Source organism: Macaca fascicularis, chromosome 6 (genome assembly GCF_037993035.2).
Source record: "Macaca fascicularis isolate 582-1 chromosome 6, T2T-MFA8v1.1".
In the NCBI taxonomy this organism is placed as follows: Eukaryota; Metazoa; Chordata; class Mammalia; order Primates; family Cercopithecidae; genus Macaca; species Macaca fascicularis.
This window is the reverse complement of record NC_088380.1, coordinates 77,099,457-77,123,565: the sequence shown is the minus strand read 5'-3', so window position 1 is coordinate 77,123,565 and position 24,109 is coordinate 77,099,457. Positions and strand designations below refer to the sequence as shown.

The 24,109-nt window shown below is 44.1% G+C and overlaps 1 pseudogene; it reads left to right on the top strand.

Moving 5' to 3' along the window:
* Positions 1 to 5,436: 5,436 nt before the first annotated feature.
* LOC107129949 (small ribosomal subunit protein uS3 pseudogene) lies at positions 5,437 to 8,439 on the top strand (annotated as a pseudogene).
* The last annotated feature ends 15,670 nt before the right edge of the window (positions 8,440 to 24,109 follow it).

The window sequence follows — 24,109 nt, the reverse complement described above, 5'->3', positions numbered from 1 at the left end:
TATATTCCATGATTTTAGATCAACCATGTTTATATACCTATTCACTTGTGGCTGGTTAGTAACCTCATCCTTCTTTACTGGCAAGTTTTCAGTGAGTCCCAGGTGGTAGCATTCTGTCACAATCATCAATAATGGCAGGTTCTGAATTTTTCTGAGTTTCTTACGTATTTTCACTGCTTTTCAGACTTAGACATCAAGTTTCCTGTTTTTAACCACCAATCCACATTCCCAGTTAAAAATTGTAATTTTGAAATGATTATCGTTTAAAAAGATGAATAAAGAATGACAGTATAACCACGAAAACAGAGTTTTCAGAGGTTATCAGAGACCTGCGGTGGGAAGTGAAACTAAGCGTGGCCATATAGTTCTGAACGAATCATTTGATTGAACACACTGTGGTTGGAAGTAAATTGCTTTGTGGAAGCTGTGTGTGTGTGATTAAATACCTTTTTTCAAAAGTTTGGTAAAGTGGCAAATCCATGTTTCAAAGATCTGTCTGCTCAGGCTGTGATCCTGCAGGGTAATCTATGGGCCATATTCACTTGGATCAGACTACAGACAGAATACCACCAGGTTCTCTCATAACAAAAAAGCACCACAATATTTCAACAACTTGTAGCATATAAAAAGCAAAATAAAACAAAACAAAGCCACAAGCTTGGATGACATGGAAAAACAGGAACCTGCATGTTTTGCTTGCAAATACATGTCTCAAAACCCTTCAAGATTTCCAAAATTCAAAAGAATGTCTTCCCAAACATTTAGGTAAAAATGGCACCATGTGGCCTCCCCTACGCTGGTGCACTGCAGGATGTGGGGGTTCAGAAAAGTGGAATTGGGGAGAAAAGAGAGACGCCACAGGAAGAGACCTGGACATTCTTTTCTGCACTATAGGACCCTGTCAGTGGCCACCGTCACCTTGCAATCCTGAGATGATCAACAAAATCAGAAAAGGTCTGGATGACAAAATCAGGCTCCAGAGGAAGGTGGTTCATGGGTCCACGTGAATGTGAGAGGAACACAGGGTCAGGATGCATAGCCTGCTGGAAGCCTTCTGAGAAAGCCAGGTGCTAGACCTGTCCTGGTGTCCAGCACAAGGGAGGAACATCCTCCATGATATTCCTCCAGTCATTAGGGCTAGATCAGTGAAAGTAGGCAGATGTCAGGGCAAGGGGTGACTATGGTCAGAAAGCCACACCCTGCCCAGCTCTATACCTTCAGAGGGCCACAGTTGCACACCTGCAGGGAGTAGGAACGAGGATGGGGTGACCTATGCCACTTGGCCCCACCTCCTCAAAGGCATGTGGCAAGAGGATCCATGCACAGTAAGGATCTGGATGGAGCAGACGTGCAACCTCAACCCTAAGAGTGGATTCTCTACTTAAATGAGCATCAGATGTCCGTAAGTCATTTAGGAGGGCTATTTGGGGGGAAATCTCAATTATAGGAATTATCTACTCTACTCACCCATTATAGTTACTTGAATTGTGTTGGACCATGGCAGCCTCAAGGTTATATTCAACTTTTACAATAAAATGACAGGGTGGTTGAATCATGACTACACTATTATTAGCTATATGATGGTCATGTTGAAAATCAAAACTGTCCCCTCATTCTTCAGATTTTATTTTATTTCAAGAATAACAAGAGCCTGGGGGTGGTGGTTCACATCTGTGTTCCCAACAATTTGGGAGGCTGAGGCGAGTGGATGGCTTAAGCCCAAGAGTTCAAGACCAGCCTGAGTGACATGGCAAAACCCCGCCTCTACAAAAATATATATATATATATATAAATTAGCCAGGCATGGCAGTGCAGCCTGTAGTGTCAGCTACTTGAGAGGTAAGGTGAAGAATCACTTGAGCCTGAGAGATCAAGGCGGCATTGAGCTATGATCATGCCACCACTCTCCAGCCTGGGTGACAGAGTGAGATCCTGTCTGAACAAAACTAAAAATAAAAATTAAAAAAAAGACAAGAATATTTGAGGTGGTGGTCATTGCTAGATGGAGTATGGATTGTGTGTCTTTACACCATATTCTTGCTTGAACTTTCTGATATCCTGCTGAGGAGCAGTGCCTCTGTTTTACAGATGATTAATCTCAGAACAGGAAAATAGGCTATTTGACTTAGTGGTAGTGCAGGAGGACAATCTGTTTTGCTAAAGTGTTTTTAAACTGCTCGTCCATGAAGGGCATGCACTGGCAGGCAATGATCTGCCTGTGTTCTCGAGTGAGGCTGGTGTCTGCTGAGGTTGGTTGGGTAGGCAGTTTCCTGGGTGCCCTGACAATCTTAAGATTTTTTTCCCCAGCTGCGATGATTTGAATGTTTGTCTCCTCCAAAATTCATGTTGAACTTCGATCCCTAGTGTTGGAAACTGGGCCTGATGGGAAGTGTTTGGGTCATAGGGGGATACCTGATGAATAGAATAATGCCTCCCTTTTGGGCGTGAGTTCTCACTCTATTAGTTCCCTGAAGAGCTGGTTGTTAAAAGAGCCTGGTGCCTCCCCACTGTCTCTCTTGCTTCCCCTCTTGCCGTGTGATCTCTGCACACATGAGCTCCCCATCTTCCATCATGAGTGGAAGCAGCCTGAGGCCCTCACCAGAGGCAGATGCCCAGTCATCACAACTGTAAGCCAAATAAACTTCTCTTTATAAATTACTCAGCCTCATGTATTCCTTTATAGCAGCAGAAAATGCACTCAGACACCAACTGAACTGAAAACTACCTTGATGGGGCTGGAATTTAAGTCACAGTCACTGCCATTTCCAGCAGATGATAAGGTGAGCCTCCCAGAGGCCCAGCTCTTGGTGTGAGAAGCTTCTGGATGGAGTAGGTCTGCAGTGGGCTTACTTCTGAGCTCAGGAATCTATGTACTTGTATGTTAGTTTCTACTTCAGCAGAATCACACACTTAGAGGCTTAAAACTACATTCATTTATTCCTTCATGGTTCTGTAGGTCAGGCATCCTCTGTATTACCTGGAGGCTCAGGAAATAATCTGTTCTCAAGCTCATTCAGGCTGTTGGTAGAATTTGTCCTACGCAATGTAAGACTGAGGTCACAATTCCCTGCCAGAGATTACTTTCTGCTCCTAGCAGCCCCCTACATTCCTTCTCACATGGGCTGCTCCATCTTCAAAATGGCAATAGTGCTGCAAGGCTGGCCAAGCTCTTCAGTTTCAAGTCTCTCTGATTTCCTCCTTTCTGTTCTACTCTTCTGCCACAACAGCCATAGAAAGTTATCTGGTTTTAAGGACTCATGTGATTAAACTACACCCATCCAGATACTCCCTTTTTGTGGGTCCACTGTGCCATATAACATAACACAATCACAGAAACAATGCCGCATGTTCTCAGGCTTTGAGGGATAAAGATGTGGGATCTTTTTAGGGGGGAGCATTTTTAGAATTCTGCCTGCCACATTCTGGTTCTGTTGCTGAGACCCAAAGAGAGTTAGTAAAGGACAAATGACTCTGCTAAGAGTGACCAGGGGGCATGTTTGTCCAGGCTTCATCAACATTGCTGAGCACGTTCAAGTAACAACACTGCAGTGGGTCTTGCAGTCCTTCACATGTCCAATTTAGTCTACTGCAGCAGTTCTCCAAGTGGGAGCCCAGCGTCAGCAGCAGCAGTACCTGGGAACTTACTAGAAACATATATTTTGGGCCCCACCTCGACCTACAGAATTAGAAACTCTGGAGATGGGGCCAGAGGTCTGTGTTTTAGCCAGTCCCTTGGGTGACTCTGATGCTTGCTCAAGTTTGAAAACTATTTCTCTAAGGTAAGTCCCCAATTTCCTTTTCTGTGGAAGTAAAAGTGGGGGAGCAGTCAGATAGGTAATCTCTAAAATGACTTCCATTTCTAACAACCTATGATTTGTGAATATTACAAAAACAATTACACTGTAGAGACCAAAGGATGCACGTATATGTCATTGTGTGTGTGTGTGTGTGCGTGCGTGTGTGCTTCCATACACATCACGGTTAAGAGTACAGGCTCTGGAATCTTTTCTACAATCAAATCCTGGCTTCTCCAATCACTAGCTATGTAAATGGGCCAGTTGCTTAGCCTCACTGAGCCTCAGTTTCCTCATTTATGAATGATGGGACCTACATCATAAAGTTATCAGGATCAAGTGAGATCATAAGTGAGAACTTACATATAGTAAGTTCAATGACTCTTGGCTGTAATTATTTCATCCTGTTTAGTTTCTGGAAACTTTCTCCTTGAGTGCTTGAGTCCATGGTGGGAGTAAGCACCTAGGCCCTTGTCAGGAGGCCCTGAAGGCAGCCCCGGGAGGCACTGCCTGGGAACTGAGGATGAGCTGCTCCCAGGCCTGAAGGCAAAAGTGAACCTTCTGTGATTCCTAGCATCAGCTTAAGTCCTGTCACTGCAAAGGAAGACATCTTGGTAAAGCATGTGCATATAATCCCACAGCCGCCTTGATCTCCTCCTCTGAGAAGATCATACCATCCAAGGCAGAAAGCACGCATCTGAACACCAAGTCAGCTGAGATGTGGAGAGCAGGGCTGGAAACCCTCAGGGGCCTTTGCTGTGTTTTTATTATATTTGTTATTATTGGTTTTTGTGTTTCATTGTTGTTTTTGTTTGTTTTACATGTTCAAAGGAACAGAAATAGTTAAAGGCCTGGAACAGAGTCAACATGTGCCTCTATAAAGCTGAGGTCAGGAAGTGTGTCACTCGGGGGACATAAAGCAACCCCTACCCCTGCCCTGGCTCACAGGCCTCACCCGTGGAGCTGCGAGAGGTCTTGCCAGAGCTTACTGAGAGGCCTGAGTGGAGACGAAGACCCTGTGAGCCAGAAATGTGAGAGAGGAGAACAGCCTCCTCGCGCAGGCCGCTGTCCTCCAAGGGGAGCTGCGCTCTTCTCAGCCTGCTGGCAGTTGCCTGTGGCACTGAGGCACTGAGGGAAGGAAGGCAGAGACCACCCAGTGTGAATTGCTGCTGCCTGAAATGGAAACTGTTCTCCCAGCCATAGGCAGGCAGAGCCAGGAGGGGCTATTCCACAGCTGCTCCCCACCCGCAGCCCATTCCCAGGCTCCACATGGCTCCCTTAGCCTCAATGCCACCAAGAGAGCTGCTCAGCCCGCGAGGCACTAGCCGGTCTGCTAACAACCACAAAACGCTCTGGGCGGGATGCGGCTGGGTCTCCTTCGCCTCCTCTGAGCCATAGAGATTGGCCCCCCCGCGGGGACAAGTCTTCTGATTTGGGTTCAATCTCTGGCTGAGGTCTTCAGCAATTTTTCTGTGCCTGATGATATATGAGTGAGAGCCCGGGAACTCTTCCTGCCTCCTCTTGGAGAATGTCTGCCAGCTCCACATAGGAGGTAAGCTATTCCAAGAATCATTCATGGGAATTCGGCTTCATAGTTTTGGCTTCATAAACGGCGTCATAGTTTCAAAAGTAAGGGCCAAAGATGAATTCACAACAGCTCTTGCCATCCAGTACTTCATTTATTCCTCTTTAATGTCCTCTCTATATTAATCCATTTGGGTCCCTTCATGCAGACCAAAGTTGTCCAGCATTAGAGTAATACTTTCTTGCCCCCTTGCTCCCCTCTAAAAAGCCCACCAATAATTTGATTCAAAGTAGAAGAACTTTGGATAACAGAGCGTACTGCAATACTAAACAAGGTTCATAAAGTGCCATTCTGGAAGGAGCCAGAAAGACCAACAGCCAGCACCACGGAGGTATTTTTAAATGGTGCTGAGTAAGAAATGTTAGGAAGCAAATGAGGACTATAACATAATGTAATATATGTAAATTTTAAATAAATACATGAAATAATACTCATATCTTATAAAACTACATACCTATTCAAGGACAAATATCTTTCACATTGATGTAGTGGCCTATTGGGAAGAAAGGGATTAGTGCTGGGAATGGAGAAGGAGGGAGGGAGAGAGAGAGGAAGGAAGGAAGGAGGGAGGGAAGGGAGGGAGGGAGGAAAGGAAGGAAGGAAGGAAGGAAGGAAGGAAGGAAGAAAGGAGAGAGGAAGGAAGGAAGGAGGGAGGGAAGGGAGGGAGGGAGGGAAGGAAGGAAGGAAGGAGGGAGAAGGGAGGAAGGGAGAGGAGGGGAACAGGAAAGAAGGAGGAGAGGAAAGGGAAGAATTTAATAATGATGATAGCAGATTATGTCTTGAAGAATATGGAGTAACTCTAACATAAGTTAAAAAGGAAGCAAGCCCTAAATTAAACCTTTCATTTTACAGATGGAGAAACTGAGGCTCAGAAGGATGAACTGTTTGATGCTGGGATTTTATTGCTATTCAGTGGCAGAAACCAGGCATTTTGACTTCCAATTCAATGCTTTCTACTGCATCAAACTGCTACATGTATACTTATAATACCTCACTTCCTTCCCTTCTAATGAGTAATTCATCTAAGTACAGTTTTAACTAGAGAGGTTGATCATTGCTGGCCCAATTCGTGGTCCCTCTCCCAGAGAAGTCACCCACCCCTGCTGAAAGACCAAGGCCTTGCTGGACACCAGGTGACCCAGATCACCTTCTCTTGGCCGATGGGCCTGAGGTGGGCACCTGATTCAAGGGCAGCCCTTCCAGAGACAGGGTGGGGGTCACCAAGCATCCTGGTTTGCCTGGGACCGAGGGGGTTCCCAGGATGCAAAACTGTCAGTGCTGAAACTAGAAAAGTTCTGAGTCACCTGGGACAAGCTGGTCATCCTGGCAGGGAGGGACTTAGGAACTGTGAGGCCAGCTTCAAAAATAGATTCTCAGTGAGAAACGGGGAATCTAGCAGACCGAGACTGTTGGCTGCAATAGAAGTGCCGTGGTGTAGAAACAGGGCAAGGAGCGTTAAGGAGCTTCCATATGGGTCCTACATAAACAAAACTCAAGAGCAGAAACTTCGAGTAAGTGGAGGACACTGGTTGACCAAGAGAGGAGAAAAGGGTCTATCTTTGTTCAGAGACAAGCAGACACCTGCCCTCAAGAGAAGGACTCTGCTGCTAATAGGATAAAACTCTCACACTGGCCCTTCATTTTGGGGGCACACGGTGACAAAATAGGGGTGCAGATCTCCAAGAAGAGGAATTTTGTCGCTGACGGCATCCTCAAAGTGGAACTGAAAGAGTTCTCACTGGAGAGCTGGCTGAGGATGGCTACTCTGGAGTTGAGGTCCAAGTTATGTCAACCAGGATAGGAATTAATACAGGAGCTTAAAATGAATTATTTAAGCAGATAGTGAGGGTAAGAGCGTCCTCAGCAAGCCTTCTCTCTTAACAAAAAGCAGCCCCCAAATCGTTTATTTTCTAACAAAGAGCAGCCTATAAAATCGAGCTGCAAACATAGATAAACAAGCTGGAAGTTTGCACGGTGAATGCCGGCAGCTGTGCCAATAGGAAAAGGCTACCCGGGGGCCAGCCATGTTCAACATGGAGGCTCCATCTACCCTTTTCTTTGTCAACCATGTGTACAATAAAGGAACAGGCAACAATGGCACAGGCCAGGTAGAGAACCTATCTACATAATAAAAAATTAGGGGGGAGTGGCCAGTTTCCTCACAAGCTATGTAAATAGCACACCTGGTCCAACCAATCGAAACCAACTCCTCAAGCTCATCTATAAAACCCCGTACATTTCACCGGGAAACCGAAAGACCTGCTCAGGAGCCCGTCTCTGCAGGAGAGAGAGCTTTTCTCTTTCTTTTGCCTGTTAAACCTCCGCTCTTAACCTCACTTTTACGTGTCCACATCCTTGATTTCCTTGGCATGAGGCAACAAACCTCGGTTACTACTCCAGACAAATGACGCTGCTTCAAAATCATTATCTTAGCCACCAAAACACAGAATGTTATTGGTGAGAAGGGCTGGCAGATTCGGAAATTGCCCGCTGTAGTTCAGAAAAGGTTTGGCTCCCAGAGGGCAGTGTAGAGCTTTTTGCTGGAAAGGTAGCCACAAGAGGTCTGTATGTGTTTGCCCAGGTGGAGTCTCGGTGTTACCTCCTGGGAGGGCTTGCAGCGCAGAGGGCCTGTTATGGTGTGCTGTGGTTCATCACGCAGGGGGTGGGGGGGCCACAGGCTTCAAGGCTGTGGTGTCTGAAAACTCTAAATGCAGGAATTTTGTGGATGGCCCGATGATCCTCAGCAGACACTCTGTTTACTTCATTGACACCGCCATGTACCAGGTGCTGGCCGTCAAGGGAAGGTCATGCTGCCCTGGGCCCCGACTGGTAAGACTGACTCTAGGAAGCCCCTGCCTGAGAACATGAGCATCATGGAACCCAAAGATGAAGTACTGCCTACTACCCCCATCTCAGAACAGAAGGGTGGGGAGGGAGCCATAGCGCCTGCCATGCCCCAGCCAATCCCCACAACATGATGGGGTCTCCTTGACAGCTGTGTCTGGCATCTGGGTGTTATCCTGGAAAGGACTTTAATAAAATCTTGTACGAAGTCACAAAGCCTGACTCGACTGTATGTCCAGTGTTCAGACTGAGGGGCCTGTTGGCCTGCAGAGCACTCCTTAACCTCTTGGTGCTAACCATGCTTGTGGAATTTGCAGGACCCAGCACAGGAGGACCCAAGCAGAGCTAACCAGAGGAATGTCCCGTGTGAGAGTGAAGGCTGATGGCTAGCAGGGCAGCACCTCAATTAACTGTCCTGGAGTTCAGGATTGTAGCTTTAGAAGCGGGATGTATTTAGAATGATTTTTCCTATGCCTAAGAAAATACGTATTGCACATATAACGTAAATACAATGGTCATTATGGTGTGTGTCATACTGTGCTAAATGTTCTTTGCATTCACACTCATTTACTCCTCAACATCTGGAAAGCGGAAAGGAAATGTGCTGCGCCACTGAAGCTCAGGCTCAGAAGCAAATATGCCTAAGCAGCATGAAGCTGCCATTAGAATCCACATTCCTAAGTTCTGCTCTCTTGACCATTCTGTTCTGCAAAACTATAAGGAACATTTAAATGGTCAAAACAGTAACAACAAAGCACCTCTCACATTAGTCTTTGGTAGCCCAGAGTGTGGTCTCAGCCTTCCTGCAAGGCTCACACATGCACAGCTTACAACCAACCCCTCTTCTCTGGAGCTACTCTCATTAACTTTCTGCTCCTTATAACCATGAGTCTGACCAGCATGATTATATTTTAGGAAAACTGGCTTTCAGTAGCTCCTTCCTCAAAAACCACTGTGGCCAATTTCAGGTTCTCAAAGAGACTCTTTCCAGATGCTCCTGTTTGCTGTTGCTGCTGCTTCTGCTTTCATTGCCAAGGAAAGGGTTGCAGCAGAAGATGCTCCTCATCTGTAAAATAAGCTGGTTCTCTCCACTCAGCCTGAGCACACTCAGGGCTCCAGACGCTAAAGAGAAAAACCCTTTCCTCCATCCCCACTCAGATGCCCACTTCTGCAGCCACCGCCGTATAGGATCGAACTTCTTGACAAAATTATTTGTGCCCCATGCCTCTATTTCCTCCCTTCCTGTGCAATCCCGAAGGCCCTTCCATCTTCCCACCCCTAGGAAATTACTCTGGCCTTGATCCCCAGGGCCCACCAAGAAGCCAAACCGAGCGAACTTTTTCCTGCCTTTAACCCCTGGAGAAGTTTCTGTAAGTTCCCATACCATCTGCCACATGTTCTCCTTGAATTCAGCCCCCTTACCTGCCAAATCGCAAAAGACCTCACTGCTTCACCCTCTCCTTAGCCTATTAGACTCTTTCCCTCCCCTTCACTGGCTCTACCCTCCTCCCTCCCACCTACTAAGGAAACACTTTCCAGATTTTTTATCCTCCCCACATTAAACTCCAAGACCTTGCCTTCCCAAAACCTCATCTGTCCGAGGCTCTGGGTGCTGTCCCGGAGTAACAGTGAATTTGAGGTCTGCAGGGAGACACTTTTGCATAGGTGTGTGTAGCCTTTTGTAAAGTGCCTGTGTGAATCTGGTTTTCACTGTTTAGCAAACAGGATCACCTGAGCCTTGTTTACCCCATGCCTTGTTATGAGACTTTCAGTTTGGCTGGCAGAATTCAGCCAGAGAATGCCCTGTGCAGGCGCAGAGAAGGACTGTAAAGTGCCAGGGGTGGGTGACTGGTTAACCATTTACCTCCCTCCCATGAAGGACAGCAGAGAAGAGGCCCCAGCCGCTGCCCACCCCTGCCCACAGCCTTGGTGTTCCTGATCCAGCACATTGCCATTCTCCTCGCCCCAGCCACCAGCCAAGGAGGCTGGAAGATCAACCAAGCTCCAACCACTGGGTGTCCCATCACAGCGTGGCTTTTACTGCTAACGCTGGTGTTGCTGTTTGTGCCAGGGGTTCTGTTCAAAACCAAGCTCTTAGAAGAATTTGGAGGAAATTATGACTGCACCCGTGTCTTTGTAAGTGTTATCTTCTAAGGAGGAATTTGTAGACTTTAGAGTAAGCTGTAACAACTCAACATTAACTTTTTCCCCCCAATCTTTATTACTATTGTGGAAAGTTGTGGGAAAATGTTGAAAAGTCAGAAATGTTGAAAGTACAATGAAAATCTATATGTCTTCCACCTTCTTCAACAATTTTAATGCTTGCCAGATGAGTTTCCTCTCTGCATTTGTGTACATATTTTTGTTGTTATAGAACCATTTAAAAATAAGTTGCCAATAGTATGTTTCATTCCTAAATACTTCAGCATGGATCTCCTAAGAACAGGATGTTAGATGCCTCTATTTAACACCTAAGAAGATTAACAACCATTCTATAATATTATTTAATAGCCAAGCCATATACAAAATTTCCCAGTCATCCTAAAAATATCTTTTATAGCTTTGGTTTCGCCAAATCAGCATCCAATTGAGGTTCAGATGTTGCATTTGGTTATTATTTCTCTTTAGTCTATTTAAAACAAATTTTTTTACTGAAGTAAAACTAACATTCAATACATGTTAATGCATTCATTTTAAGTGCATACTGGATGAGTTAAAAAAAAGTGCATGTCCTTATCACTACCACCCCAGTCAAAATATTTACAAAGTTCACTCCTTCTCCCTTTGCAGCCTATCTCTCCTTCTCTCACCCCCACAGCCCTGACTCCAGGCAGCCGCTGATCTGATTTTTCTATCTATAGGCAGCTTTGCTAGCTCAAGAACTTCATAAATGTGATAATATGGTTTGTGATCTTCTGTGGTGTCTTTCACCGAGTATGCTCCACCTGGGATTCACCCATGTTGTTGCATATGTGAGTGGGTGGCTCCTTTCATTGCTGAGTAGTATGCTAGTGCATGAGTCCACCACCATTTGCCTATCCATTTAGCCGCTGATGAAGACTTGGATTGTTTCCGGTGTTAGGCCATTCTGATTAAAGTCTTTATGAAAATGTTTGTACAACTCTTTTTTGTAGACATATGTTTTCATTTCTCTTGGGTAAAAATCTGGAGTAGAACTTATGGATCATATAAGTGTATATTTAACTTTATAAGAACCTGCCAAACTGTTTCCAAAATGTTGACAACATTTTACACTCCTAACAGCAACATATGAGAGTTCTAGTTTCTCTGCATCCTCACCAGTGCTTGGTATTATCAGTCCTTCACTTTTTGTCATTTTTGTGGGTGTATAGTAGTATCTCTGTGTGGTCTTAATTTGCATATCCCTGATAACCAGAGTTGTTTTGTGTGGTTCTTGGCTATATATATATATATATTTAAAAAAAAATATATATAAATATATATATACACCTTTTGTGGTGTGTCTGTTCAAATATTTTGTCTTTTTTAAAAGTAAGTTATCTTTTTTTTTTTTTTTGAGAGGGAGTTTCATTCTTGTTCTCCAGGCTGAAGTGCAGTGGCACAATCTCAGCTCACTGCAACCTCCACCTCCCAGGTTCAAGTGATTCTCCTGCCTCAGCCTCCTGAGCAGCTGGGAAAAAAGGCATGCACCACCACGCCTGACTAGTTTTTTTGTGTAATTTTTAGAGAGATGGGGTGTCACCGTGTTGGCCAGGCTGGTCTTGAACTCTCGACCTCAGGTGATCCACCCACCTCAGCCTACCAAAGTCTGGGATTACAGGCATGAGCCACCGCACTGGGCCGCAAGTTATCTTTTTATTATTGAGATTTAAATATGAATCCTTTGCCAGGTTTATGTATACAAATATCTTCTGCCAGTCAGTGACTTGACTTTTCAAGTACCCAGGTGACTTTTCTTTTTATTAATATTGTCTTTTAAAAGCAGAAGTTTTGTATCTTGATGAAGCTCAATTTGTCAGTATTTTCTTCATGGTTGGTGCTTTCTATATCCTGCCTAAGAAGTCTTTGCCTACCTCAAGGTTACCAAGACATCCTTCTATGTTTTAGTCTAGAAGTTGTGTAGTTTTAGCTTTTGCATTTGGGCCTATAATCCATTTAGAGTTAATTTTTGTATATGGCATGAGATAGGAACTAATGTTTGTTGTTTGTTTTTGTTTTGCTTTGTTTCTCACACATATACCCAGTTGTTTCAGTGCCATTTGTTGAAAAGACTCTATTTTCCCAATTGAACTACCTTGGCCTATTTATTTTTTAAAAAATCAATTGACCATATATATGGGTCTATTTCTGGACTCTATTCTAGTTCATTGATCTGTATGCCTATCCTCTGCCAATATTACAGTGTCTTGATTACTATTGTTTATAGTAGTCTTAAAACCAGTTGTGTAAATATTCCGAATTATTATTTTCCAAAATTATTTTGGCTCTTCTGGTTCATTCATCCATTTGATACTGATTTAATTTCTTTGAGAAATGTTTTAGAGTTTTCAGTACACAGGGTGTGTGTGTGTGTTATTCTAAACATTAATCATAATATTCTGAAACATTATTCTCTGGTATTATAAATAGGATTTTTATTTCATTTTCCAATTGTTTATACTGATATATAGACATATAATTTATTTACGTATATTGATTTTGTGTTCTGTGTCCTTTCTAAATTCACTTTTTTTGTTTTAGCAGCTTTTGTACAGACTCCTTGAGATTCTCTATGGTCACGATCATGTTTTACTTCTTCCTTTCCAACATAGGTGCTTTTGTTTCTTTTTTCTTGACTTTTTGTATGGCTAGGATCACAGCAAAATGTTTAACAGAAGTGATGAAAGAAAACTTCCTTTCCCTGCCCTCATCTTAGAGAAAACATTCAGTCTTTCACCAAAAAATATGACACTAGCTAAAGGTTAGCAGACACAGAAGCATTTGACAAAATTCAAAATTCATTTGGAATAAAATGCTAAAGGCATCTATATTGTCTCCCTTTTTTTTTTTTTTTTTTTTTTTTTTTTTTGAGAGAGCCCTGCTCTGTTGCCCAGGCTGGAGTGCAGCGGCGCTATCTCAGCTCACTGCAGCCTCAATCTCCCAACTCAAGCGATTCTCCCACCTCAGCCTCCCAAGTAGCTGGAACTACAGGTGAGCACCACCACAGCCAGTTAGTTTTTTGATTTTTTTGAAGAGATGGGGGTTCTCACTATGTTGCCCGGGCTGGTCTCGAACTGCTGAGCTCAAGCAACCCTCCTGCCTCAGCCTCCCAAAGTGCTGGGATTCCAGGCGTGAGGCCCTGTGTCCAGCCTAGATTGCCTTCCTTTAAAGACTGTTGCATTTTGTTTTTGTAGGCAGTTGATTCATTTATGGATTGGCCTATTCTTTTGAGGAAGATCTAGAGTAGCCTTTATTTTTGGTTAGTTTGGTCCTAATCCTGAGGTGTGGTCTTTCTGGTACTCTACTCAAAGCCCAATGAGGTCTTTTCACTCTGGTTGTTCAAACTTAAACATCTCCCAACTCTGTATAAGCTCCAGAAGTTGTTTAGTTCACAGTTCCCTGGTAGCCATTCTTCCCCCAGTGGTGGTTTGATCCACCTTGTGGTGCCTCACTCTGCACATGTGCCACTTGGTATTTAGCCAAAGACTTGAGGGGAACCCTATGACCTGGAACTTTTTATTTTTATTTTTTGTTTTTTTGAGGCAGAGTCTTGCTCTGCTGCCCTGGTGCAATCTTGGCTCACTGAAACTTCCACCTCCTGGGTTCCAGTGATTCTAGTGCCTCAGCCACCCAAGTAGCTGGGACTACAGGCACCCACCACCATGCCCAGCTAACTGTTGCATTTTTATTAGAGATGGGGTTTCACCATGTTGGCCAGGCTGGTCACGAACTCCTGGGCTCAAACCATGCTCCCACCTCAGCCTCCCGAAGTGCTGGGATTACAGGCGTGAGCCACCGCACTTGGCCAACCTGGAATTCTAACTCTGCGCAATTTCTTCTTCTAAAGGGTTCTTTTTGCCTTCGTCTCCCCGAACTCCAGCATCTGTGTCTTCAGCTCAGTGAGACTTCTGCATTTTGTTTAGCTTCTCCATCTCTGTGTTGGAATTCAGCAAATGGCTCTGTCAGAATGTCTGAGTGGTTGGGAGGCTCACCTTGTTTGTTTCCTTTCTGTCTTGATTACAGCCCTGTGCTACCAATTATGTCTGAAACCAGTTATTTGATATATTTACCCAGCTTTCTAGTTATGTATGGCAGGATGGCCAGCCAGTACTAGTTACTATGCTATGGTTGGAAGCAGAAGAGTCATTAATCTCTTCTCATTTAGAGCAGGGGTCAGGTAACTTTTTCTTTAAGAGCCAGATAGTAAACATGTTAGGTTTTCAGGCAACACTGTTTCTGTTGCAAAAGCTCAGCCATGTCATTAGAGCACAAAAGCAGCCATAGGCAATACCTAAGTTAGTGAGCATCATTATGTTCAAATGAAACTTTATAAAAACAGGCAACAGACCCGCAGCCCATAGTTCACCAGCCCTTGATCTAGAACAGTACTACAGCCCTTTTCCCCCTGTGACATTGACTTTGTCAAGACTCCAGGTCACTCATCTTACTGAATGCCCGAAATCCTACTTATCAAGATATCACATAACATATTCCTTTATCCCTTGTATTTTCTATAAAAGGTCATTGGGTCAAAGCCTTCATGAGAATCAGGTTAAACATTTTTTCACAGGAATAATGTCTTAGGTGATGTTGAAAATATTGCTTTTGAAAAAGTATCATCAAAGTCAGTGCAACTGAGTTATGATCATTCACGAATTCATTCATTCTCCCATGCGTCATCCATCCGCCAAAAACTCATGATGCAGTTACCTCTGCCAGGCGTGGTGCTATGAGTGCTCAACAGGATACAGTGATGTGGTCCAACTTGCCCTCAGTGGGGCTGGGGTGGGATTGGTGGGTGACACCGAAGCACAGTGCTAGAAAAGTCAGCATCTCACTCTTTTTCTGGGCAAGGACCAAAGGGCTTACTTTATCTGGAGCACTTGTAACAATGCAAATTCACTAGCCCCTTGGACCCACTGGAATAGAATCTCTTGATGAAACACAGAAATCTGTGTTTTAACTGGTTCCACTGATATAACAGGCCAAAGGACACTGAAGGCCAGTGTGATGAAAGTCAGTTCCTAAGGGGGAAAGCCACCTACCTGGGAGGAGGCTGCATCTTCTTCTGATTTACCATTAGGTGTACCAGAGGTGAACATGCCTCACAGGTCAGCAGTCACCCAGCCTGCTTCCATTATAAGAGAAAAAGCATCCCGGCCTTGGGAACTGTAGTGATTCTTAACTATGTTCACAAATTCTTTGTGACAACTCCCTTTAAAAGGTGAAGGCTAATTCCTCTCCCCTTTGGTGTGGGCCAGACTTAGTGATTCACTTCTAACAAATAGAGTCTAGCAGAAGTGATGGTGTGTGACTGCAAGACCGGATCCTGAAAAACCCTGCAGCATCCCCCTTGCTCTCCCTTCAATCTCTTGCTCTGAGGGGCCCCGGGCATCACGCTGCGAAGACATTCCAGCAGCCCTGTGGGAGTCCACATGGAAAGAGCTGAGTCCACAGCCAGCATGAACCGGCCAGCCATGTGAGTGACTGTCTTAGTCTGTTCAGGCTGTCCTAACAAAAATATTAGAGACCAGGTGGTTTACAAACAACAGATATTTCTTTCTCATAGTTCTGGAGACTGGGAAGTCCCAGATCAAGGCACCGGCAGATTCACGGTCTGATGAGGGCCAACTTCCCGGTTCATAGATGGCTGTCTTCTTGCCATGTCCTCCTGTGGTGAAAGGGGCAAGGGAGCTCTCTGGGGCCTCTTTTATAAGGACACCAATCTCATTCATGAAGGTTCCACCCTCGTGACCTAATCACCTCCAAGACCCCACCTCCAAATATCATCGCATTGTGAATGAGGTTTCATCATATGAATTTAGGGAGGACATGGACATTCAGTCTGTAACAGTGACTATCTTGGAAGTGGGCTCTCCAGCCCCAGTCATGCCTTCAGGGGACTGCAGCCCTGGCTGACATTTTGACCACAACCCCACAGATAGCTACCCAGCTGTACCACTAGAACTGCTGACCCACAGAAACATGCAAGGTAATATATGCGCTTTGCTCTTTGAAGCCCTTCATTTTTGGCCAGTTGGTTATGCAGCAATAGACAATGAATACAGGGACTTTGCACATATTTAGGGCTACTTCTGAGATCACATTGGGGAGTCCCATCTGTCACTCCATTTGGGACAGCCAGCTTCAGAACCACATGATACGGAGTTCTGCATGCTTTCCTGTTTGGCACATGTATCTTCTCAACTGGCTGCTCAGCTCACAGTGAAATTCCCAGGCAAATACCTACACCAGGCCTCCAGAGCCAGGAGTTGGGGCACGCACCCCCTGGGTGAACTGTGTTTGGAGATGACGCCATTACCTCCCCATCCCCAGCTGCTCTTTTGAAACTTCTGTCTGCATGTAAGGCAGCTGGGCAGTCCTGCTTCTGGCTGGGAACAGCTTTTCTGGGTGTAGAGCCAGCAGCACATATGGGTATCAAAGCTGCAACCTTTGTTTCGTTAACGTCACAATCTAACAAAACCAGCTGACTGGCCAAGATGTTGAAAAATAATAAAATGATGGTTTAGTGCCAAAACACTCCAGCTGATGCAATAGGGCCTATGAAGAAAAGTTAGAATTTAAGAGATCACCAATACTTTTTGTTTAGAGTGAGTTTGGGGGCGAGGGAGCAAAGTACACTATTGAGAAATTTACTTGTTGGTTTGGTTTTGTGTTTTATATCTCTCTGATAGGTAGGTGAAAAGTGACTTTTCTTGCATCAAAACTATTTAGGTTTTTTTAAAAAAATTAGACTACAGTCTAGTAAATAACAGGCAAAGAATATAAATAGTTCACAAAAAAGAATATTCAAACCACTTTTAACATTTAAAAAGATGCTCAATCTCACTCATACAGAAATGTAAATTATAGCTGTCCTCAAATCCAATCTCTCACCTATCAGTTCAGCAAAAATGCAGAAGTCAAATTTAGATAACACTTCTCCATAGACAAAGCTGTAAAGAAATAGGCATATTTATTTGTTGCTAATAAGTGTAAAATGGCACAGCCCTTATGCAGGAGAATTTGGCAATATCTACCAGCATTACAAGTGCATTTACATTTTAAGGTAGCAATGACACTTTCAGGAGTTTGCCTGCAGATACACCTTCACAAATCAAAAGGAACATAAGCACAGGATGCTTCATTCCGACATTATTTGTAACATTGAAAGATTAGAAACAATCTAGATGTCCATCATTAAAAGACTGGTTGAAGAAACTATGGTACAGTCACACAATGGGGCACTATCCAGCCATTCCAAAAAAGTGAGAAGGCTCACTATATGTGGAGTGATTGCCAGAAGATACAACTAAATGAAAAAAGCAAGGTGCAGGGCCACATATATTAGTGTGTGTGCACGTGTGTGTGTGTGGTGTATATTGCAAAAAGAAAGACTGGAAGGTGGAAGAGGGTAGATGAGACAGGGATGGGATCGAGACTTCTCTACATACACTTTTTAATATGGTATATGTTGTATGTATTCAAAAATTAAATTAAATTAAAAAAACAAAATTAGCCTTAATATTGAATATAAACATGAATAAATGACCCTAATGATATATCAAATTGGTAATATGAAAACAAAGAAAAAAAAATAAACGAGTTTAATATGCTATTCTAACTTTACATACATAGATATGTTTGAAGGATAAAAATCTTCAAAAAATCTTGTTACTTAACTCAGTAGTTTTATTAACAATATTGAATTGTAATTTTGAAACTTTTTTATATTATACAATAAATCAAGATAAATGTGTAATAAATAGGTAAATGTGATAGTTCATTTCATGCATCAGCTTGACTGTGTTAACAGAAACCAAGATTTTCAGAGTAAGAAAAAGGAAATAAAAATATAAAATCAAAGTGATAGGGTGTGGATCTGTGTCCCCACCCAATCTCATGTCGAATTACAACCCCCAGGGTTGGAGGTGGGGCCTGGTGGGAGGTGATTCGATCATGGGGGCAGATCCTTCATGAAAGGTTTAGCACCATCCCCTTGGTGCTGCCTGGTGATAGAGTTCTCATGAGATCTGGTTGTTTAAAGGTGTGTAGCACCTCCCCTCTTCCCCCGGCCCACTTCTCGGTCCTGCTCCTGCCATGTAAGACACCTGCTCCCACTTTGCCTTCTGCCACGAGTAAAACTTCCCTGAGACCTCCCCAGAAGCAGATGCTGCCATGTGTCCTGTACAGCCTGTGGAACCATAAGCCAGTTAAACCCCTTTTCCTTATAAATTAACCAGTCTCGGGTATTTCTTTTAAAGCAATGTGAGAACAGACTAATACACAGAGTTAAGAAAAAAAGTGTTAAGTTAAATTTGAATTGGAAATGTTAATGTCAATTTATGGTTTTAAAAAAATCTGTTAGCTCTTGAAAGTGCTGGAAATGACACTTCAGTAGCAATGAGCAAACTTCAACTCCAAATCTTGGTTTCTAAATATATTTTCCACAAAAGGATTCAGGGCTGGAGAAATGGCTTTTCCAGGTGTAGGGCAGGGAAACAAAGTGAGCTTAGGGTAGCTTATTCTCTGGGGGACACATCAAAAATACAGAAGAACCACTGCAAAGGATTAGCCAAATTTGGAATTATTTGAACATAAAAGAAAACATTGATTTCATTGAAATTCATGAGTTTATAGGGATAGGAGACAGAGAGGAAAACAAAAAACAAAAAACAAAAAAACAAGGGAGAGAGAGTCTCATTTGCCATTACTGGAGAGATTTTCACACCAACCCTTGCTCTGTGCTATGGATTGAATTGTGTACCACTCCCCACTATCTCCTAAATTCATAGGTTGAAGTCTTAACCCCCAAGCTGATGTAAAAATATTTGGAGATAAGGCCTTTCCGAAGGTAATTAAGATTAAGAGAAGTTATAAAGCCCTAAAGCAAAAAGACGAGTGTCCTTACAAGAAGAAGAGACACAAAAAGTGTGGACCCACAGAGGTAAGGCCATGTGAGGACACAGCAAGAAGGTGGCCATCTGCAAGCCAAGGAAAGAGGCCTCAGCAGAAACCAACCCTGCTAGTTCCTTGATCTTGGACTTCCAGTCTCCAGAACTGTGAGAAAATAAATTTCTGTTTAAGCCACCCAGTGTATGGTATTTTTTATACCAGCCCTAGCAGACTAATACTCTCTGAAAATTGGTATTTAAAGGTAAAGAAGAAATTCTTACCTGGCTTTTTAGGAACACCTGTAGTCCATCCTCGTTGATGCATGAACGCTTGCCCTTATTTAGAGAGGCCTGTGATGACATCATTGAATCGGACAGGCAAGGGCCGTTAGTGGATGCTAGAGCCATTAGGAAAAGGTTTGCTGGGGAATAGACTGGGATTTGCACTGTGCCAAAATATTACCCCAAGATTCAGCAGCCACCATCTTAGAGTTCACACTTTGCACCCCTAAATGTGAGCAACCTCCCATTAAGGGCCTTCTGATATGAGGAAGTCTGAAACATACAGCATTCCCTCAGAAGTATTTTTGTTTAAATGTTTACCAATAATCTATGTGAGCTTTTAGGTCTAACTTCTAGTTCTAGTTTCCAGAGACACAGGGAACAGAGAGACATGTTAACCAACCCCTTGAGGAGACTAGAATGCAAGACCAGTGGCAACTGGTCGGTCAGTGAAATGAAAATAAAAATGGACTGAAGTGGTAGTCTATATTAATGAAATAAAACTGACATTAAAAAAAATGATTGGAGGCCAGGTGCAGTGGCTCACACCTGTAATTCCAGTACTTTGGTCAGGAGTTCGATACCAGCCTGGCCAACATGGCAAAACCCCGTTTCTACTAAAAATACAGAAAAATTAGCCAGGTGTGGTAGTGTGCACCTGTGATTCTAGCTACTCAGGAGGCTGAGGCATGAGAATTGCTTGAACCCAGGAGGCAGAGGTTGTGGTGAGCTGAGATCGCGCCACAGCACTCCAGCCTAGGTGATGGAGTGAGACTCTGTCTCAAAAGATAAATAAATAAAAATTTTAAAAATTATAAAATGATTGGAATATGGTAGCTGGGGATGGTGGCAGGCACCTGTAATCCCAGTTACTTGGGAGGCTGAGGTGAGAGGATCACTTGAACCCGGGAGGTGGAGGCTGCAATGAGCTGAGATTGTGCCACTGCACCCCAGCCTGGGTGACAGAGCGAGACTCCAAATCAAAAAAAAAAAAAAAAGTTATATGGATTGCATATTAGATAATAATAGTGTATCAATGTTAAATTTCCTGAATTTGATACTTGGATCATGGCTTTTTAAAAGAATATCCTTATTTTCAGGAGATAAATCCTGAAGTATTTTGGGATAAAGAATTGTAATGTTCACAGTTTACTCTCAAATGATTCAATATTAAGACAATAATATTGTATTAGTCAGGGTTCTCCTGAGAAACAGAACCAATAGAAGAGAGAGAGAGAGAGAGAGAGTGTGTGTGTGTGTGTGTGTGTGTGTGTGTGTGTGTGTGTGTGTCACAGAGAGAGAGATTTATTATGGAAATTGACTCATGTGATTATGCAGGCCGAGAAGTCCCCAAATATGGTGTCTGCAAGCTGGAGAACCAGCAAAGCTGGCTGTGTAATTTCAGCCTAAGTCAGGAAACCTGAGAATAGGTGGAGGGAGGGGACCTGTGAGTCCTGGAGTCCAAACTCCCAAGCACAGGGAACTCTGGTGTGTGAGGGCAGGTAAAGATGAATGTCTCAGCTGAAGAAGAGAGAGCAGATTCACCCAGCTTCTGCTGTTTTGTTCTCCTGCTTTCTTCCAAAGAAAGATCTTCTTTTTTTTTTTCTTATTTATTGCTTGTTTATTGATTTATTTTTATTGAGAAGTTTTCACCATGTTGCCCGGACTGGTCTCCAACTCTGGGGCTCAAGCAATTCTCCTGCTTTAGCCTTTGGAGTAACTGGGATTCCAGGCGCATGCCACAGAACTAATGTTACCAGCTATCTGGACATCGCTTACCCCAGTCAAACTGACACATACACTTAGCCACCACAAATATGTGTAGGTATAGATACATATTATATATTGTAATATATATTTTATATATACACACATTCAAAATAAATACAGCAGAAACAATAAAAACTTTCAGACAAAAATATAAACATTAATTTTAGCATTTTTTCCTCATAGCAAAAAATTGGAAACAACGTAGACACTTAACTGCAGGGAACCGGTAGAAAAAGTACGCCAGTTTGTTAAGGATCTTTTAATCTTTTAATTGTTTTGTTTTGTTTTGTTTTGTTTTTGAGACAGAGTCTTGCGTTTTCTCCCAGGCTGGAGTGCAGTAGCCATAACCTCTGCCTCCCAGGTTCAAGTGAGTCTCGTGCCTCAGCCTCCCGAGTAACTGGGATTGCAGGTGCACACCACCATGCCCAGCTAATTTTTGTATTTTTAGTAGAAATGGGGTTTCACCATGTTGGCCAGGCTGGTCTTGAACTCCCAACCTCAGGTGCTCTGCCTGCCTCAGCCTCCCAGAGTGCTAGGATTACAGGCATGAGCTACCATGACCAGCTCTTTTAATCTTTTAATATTACAAATAATAATTTCTCAGTAGCATGCCATGCTGTTTGATAGCACTTATCTACTTCATGATCTGGCTGGCAGCCAGTCTCCATAAACTCCAGGGTTTGCTTGGGAGGTGTTCCTGGCCAGAGCTGCACCCCACTAGCCTGCCTAGGGCTACACCCCTCCCTTGCTGTACTTGGTCTCAAGACCCAGCCCCATCTAGACTCCTCACAATGTCTCTGTAGATTCCCCAGCTAAGACTAATTCCAGGGGCATTGGGCAGTGCCATTCTGTGGTTCTTCTTTCACACACACACACACCTCCCACACATCCCTAACCACAGGCCATTCTGTCCATCCCAACTCCCTGCAGAAGAGGCTACATGCTGTGACCACCCTCTGCCTGGCTCTTCCATGCTGCTCCCATCAATTACCGGTACTAAGGGAATTTCCAACAGAAGTAGCAAGGTTGAAGTGATTTTTCTTCCCAGGTTGGGGAACCAAAATTGCCTGCCCAATAGCAAAGAGCATGCTGCTCTGGTGCATGCTATGGCCTTACACTGAACTTGAAGTCTCCCTTTGAAACTTTGATAGACACTTTGCCCTCTCTAATCTCATCCCACTTCCACCTGCAGGGTTCCAGAGGGAAAGGTTTCCAAAGCCGGGAGCCTAGGGAAAGGAGTGGAGGAGACCCTTATAGGAGCTGGACTGAAATTGTAGTGTCTTTCTAGAGCTGAAGGACACCCTAGAAATGGGCGAGGATGGGAGAGGGGCAGTTGCCTACCTACAGCCACATACAGTGGTGCTACGATCCTTTCCTAGTGCACAGTTGTGAAGGACACAGGCCTTGGCATCAGGCAGACCTCAGCACAGGTTCTGGCTCTGCCAGAGTCTACCTGCAGGACTCGTAACAACATGTTACCTTTCCCAGAGCAGCAGGGATAAGTCCATGAGACACTGCAGGGAAGTCGCTTAGAGCGGCCTGGCCCCTGTAAGACCTGTGCTTCCATCCTCACCTGCAGGCTCCTGGGGTAAACTCCAGCTTGACAGAAAAGGCTGAGACAGCAGCAGGGTCTACTGCCTGGAGGACCAGTGATATAGGAGTTAAAAAGGAATTATTTAGGCAGATAGTGAAGGTAAGGAAGTCCTTGGTAAGGTTTTCCTTTTGATGAAAAGCAGCCCCCAAAATCATTTTGTTTTCTAACAAAGAACAGCCTGTAAAATCCGGCTGCAGACGTAGACAAGGAAGCTAGAAGCTTGGACAGGCAAAGGCTGACAGTTGTGCCAACAGGAAAATGCTACCTGGGAATAGGCATGTTCAAAATGGCAGCTGTACTTGCCATTCTCTTCTCTTTGCCAGCCATGTGTACAGTAAGGAGCAGACAAGATGGTGCTAGCAGAGTAGAAAGCCCATTTGCATAATAAGATTGGGGGAAAAACCAGCCTTCGCCCACACACCATGTAAATGTCACACCTGATCTAACCAATCTATGGGCCCTATGTAAATCAGATGCCGCCTCCTCAAGCCGGCCTATAAAGTCTGGCGCAGTCCACCGAGGGCTGGCTTTTCCCTTTCGGACACCTCTATCTTGAAAGAGAGCTATTCTCCTTTCTCCTTCCTTCTGCCTGTTAAGCTTTCTACTCCTTAACCCACTGCATGTGTCCGTCTGTTTAATCTTCTTGGCGCGAGATGATGAACCTCAGGTTTTTACCCAAAACAATTATGCTGCTTCACCAGAAGAAAAGAACAGAGTTTCAGAGCCTACATAAAGGAATCTTGGAGGCAGCATAACACCTGTGGATCTGAGGGAAGGCAGGTGCACCACCAGCCACATCTGGAGAGGGGTCTAAGACACTAGGCAGACAGAGAAATGGGTGCTTCCTGGGTGGGATCTGGGCCCCCGGGAAGACTTTGAGTTTGAGGAAGAACCTCAGCCCCTGCAGAGGCTACCCTGGCATCTCCCCAAGCCTCTCCATCTGGCTGGGTTCTGACTACTCAGTCCTATCTTCGCAGGAAAAGAGACAGTCCTCCTGCTTCGTGAAAACCCCTCATAAATTAGTTATTTGGAGAACCTCGTACCAGCAGGTGGGATTTACTTGCTATTTCAAAAGCCTTTAAGGAAATGTCCTGGGAGTGGCTTGGCTCCGGACAACCATGGAGGCTCCTCCGCCCCAACCCACCCACTCACCCACCCTGCCCAA